Consider the following 3,850-nt stretch of genomic DNA (forward strand, 5'->3'; position numbering starts at 1 on the left):
TTTTGTATATGTAAAATATATATTGGTATACTTAATATATTAAAAGTATCCTTTAAATTAATTTTTACTAGGATGACAACACACAAATTGGAATTTAATATTAAATTTAAAGATTTTTTTTTATATATTAATTACTCTTCTATAGACAATTTACTGTAATTCACTATGAATGTAAGTTATGAAACTTAAAAGTTAATTAATTAATTTATTTATTATTGTCTTTAATCTAAAGAAATATTTAAGGAAATGGATAAAAATACACAAGGAAAAGGTATATTATACAATCAATATGATAACAACACAGAAAACTAAATTGAAGAATGTAGTAAGAGGAATTTTTTTTTTTTAAATAAATATATTTTTTGGCTAGAAATAACGAATGGAATGCTTTCAAGAAACGTTTACTCACCGACGAAACTCTCATATTTTGGTATATCCAAATACTTTATCTACAGCAGGAAAGTTTCTTTTAATTAATCGCAGAAAGAATTTTCGTGTTTGTCTAATGGAAAGATTTTTTTTAAATGACTTTTTTTTTCTTATTATTACATACTTCAATTAAGTTTTTACGTATTAAAAACAATAAAAACAGGAAGGAAATTCATTTATAAAGATCCACTAAAAGAAAACACTAGAAAAATAATTAACTCTTAACAAGAATTTCCTTTACCCACAACACAGAAACACCTTTATTTGAAGACTCTTCCACACTTCAAGATGATTTTGTTCTGTCTTCTATTGACGAATTTCTAAATATTTATATGAAATTTTAAATATAAAAATGAATGTTACATTGAGAATAATAATAATAATTACACGTTATTTTTTAAATTAAAAAAAAAACACTCTTCACAATTTATATAAAAATTTCGAATTCTATACCACTTACACCAACTTCTATATATATATAAAACTCATATACAAAATAAAAATAAGTTTCTCCTTCATTAGAAAAATGAAGAAGTAACGAAACACGTTGACTAACTTCTAATTAATTTAAGAATCTTGTTAGAAGAGTCTATATTTATTGAAACCATGCCAAAAATTACACGTGAAAGAACCCCCCCAAAAGAAAAAAAAAATGATAAGGGGTCGTGCAAACTGCATTGCGATATACTGCATATGGTGGCGCTCCTGATGTTTGTTTCCTATTAGAGATGGTCCGACCGAACAGGAGTTCTCAGTAGAGAAGGGGGATGCCTCACGACTAGATGGCTCTACAAATGCAGCTCAGTTTTCTCTTGTTGTGTTTGGTTTCTTCTTTCGTAGTCAAGAGCGAAGAGGGTAAGTGCCATCCCCCCCTTTTTTTTCCTCTCTTCTTTATTTTTTATTTATGCGAGGACGGGAGACTCCTCTTCTTCTAACTCTCTTCTTATAAATAAACTTTTGTTAACTTGTATCTAATTTTGTAATGTTGGCGAAAAATATTTACTTCTGTTCGACAATGAATTTAGTAACTGTAACTATTATCATTATTATTATTTTAAAAACGATGATCTTTTTATATAAAAATAAAATCGTAATTAATAAAATTGTAAAAGTATTCGTGAATATTTTATGTTTTCTTAATTGTAAATTATAAAATAATCCTTAATTGATTTATATTTATTTATTATTATTTTTAGATTTTTTTTTTTAATAATATATCTTCATTTTTTTTTTCCTGACATTTTCTTTAAGTTTTGATAATTTTTAGAAAAATAAATAAATACTTTCTTGGTATTGTGTAAGAAGGATTATACAGGTAATCAAACCTATAAAAATTTAAAGTATATCTGGTTAACCATATAAATCAGGTTTATGTTGTTTAGAAATCGATAAACAAAAATAGNCATTGGTGTAGCTCAAATAAAAAGTTGTTTATATGAGTGAAAAAATGTTAAAAACGACGAGAGCAGAAAAAAGCAGACTACACTCCTAAAAATCATCCATTCAGCAACTTTCTCCACATCTTACAGATACACTCATTCCTCTTCCTGCACACTTCCTCATATTCTTTTTTCCGACTTAACATCTTACATTCTTTCACATATTCATCCACTTGCTCCAACCAACACTTTGTCGGCCTTCTACCACGCTACCCATCCACCTTTCCCACGTATACTCTCTTCAACAATTCTTCTTTCATTCTCTTACCGATTTACTCAACTTTTGAACTACACTTTCTTCCACTCTCCATTCCTTCAGCACTTGTTCATTTCTCACATAGTCTCTCTTCTTTGTGCCCCACACACCTATCAAATACCTCATCTCACGCGCAATTATGCGACTCCCGTGACTCTTTTGCCATACCCCAAGTTTCGCTGCCACACACCACTACTCTCCCATACACAATCATTCGTGCCTCTTTGGACACCCCTGGCAAATTTACTCATTGCACCCACCATTTACGCTCCTACACTCATTCTTCTGGTGATTTTACCCTCTATCCTTCCTTCTTATCACTCCTATAGAGTTTATTCTAGTACAATTATAATAGAATTTTTATATTATATTTCTAATATAATTAACTACAATCATATCTGTCCTTTATTCTTTTTATAAAAACTCATAAATCTTTATTAGATAAAAGTTTAAAATATTAATAAATAGTATAAAATACAGTAAAACTCCAATTATCCAAATTAATTGAGTCCTTGGATCATCCAGATAATTGGATTTTTACTTAAAATAATATCTTTTTTCCCCCCTCTAAGTACTGTACGTGTGTACATAATTTTTTTTAAACAAATATCATCTTTAAACGTTATAATGAATTTGTAATAATTTTGAATTTATTTGGAGGATGGAACAACTGACTTTCATGTGGAATGCTCCACCCTACATTGCTGAACTAATGAAACAAGTTCTCCTAGTTGCTTTTAGCCAATGTGTCATCAACCGCGCGACTTTCAACAGTTCTGATTGCCTCCAGCAAATTTCTGGTTCCTTTGCTACTAATATAATAATCAGTGTTTAATTCTAATCTTAAAAATACATTGAAAAATATCGAAGTATTATAACAACTATAATATAATTTAATAAAATAAAATAATAAATTTCTGATGTATTTATTGATTCATAATAATAAAAAAAATGGCTTCTTAAAATGGTTCCGAAAGGCAACCATTAAATTAAGTATAATTATAAGCTATTATTACTATTGTTTTATTAATAATTAATAGTAATTTATATATATTATACATTAAGAAATAATTATTGATTTAGGTTGTTCCAGAAAGTGTGTTTAGAGATTATTCCTTCTAAAATATCGATAATTATTTATATTTTGTATATGTAAAAGGTATTAAATTATCTCAAAATTCTATTCTCATAGAGAATATTATGTTGATTTTATTAATTTTTGGCTCTTTTCGTCTTGTGGTCACTACGAAGAGGGCCTTTCGATCATATCCGTCATGTGTTCGTCCAGGCTCATAGTAGGAGTGGCCGAATAGTGAGGCTCGAGGCCCGACATATCCGGGACAGATCTTTCCTAAAATATCCCTGGGGTTAGTACGATCACTCGAATTCGAACCCGGATCCCTCCGAACGCCTTAACCATTCTAGGAAAATTTTTATATAAAATTTTATATAAGACATACATAAATAAGCGAAGTCTTAGTAATTTAATTATTATAATTTTCATTAATTAAATAAATTAAATTAAATTTTAATATATTAATAGCTTCATTTTATATATATCTTTATCGAAATTTACATATTGCACAAATAATTTCTTATTATTTAAATTTAAAAATAAATCTACTAATAACTTTTTTTTATTTGCTTTTTTAAATAAATTTAATAGGTTTTAATACCATTTTCTATAATAAAAAAGAAATTATATTAAAACATAATAAAAATCTAA

This window comes from Centruroides sculpturatus, unplaced genomic scaffold (genome assembly GCF_000671375.1).
Source record: "Centruroides sculpturatus isolate CEXI.00-Female unplaced genomic scaffold, Cexi_2.0 scaffold205, whole genome shotgun sequence".
NCBI classification, from domain to species: Eukaryota; Metazoa; Arthropoda; class Arachnida; order Scorpiones; family Buthidae; genus Centruroides; species Centruroides sculpturatus.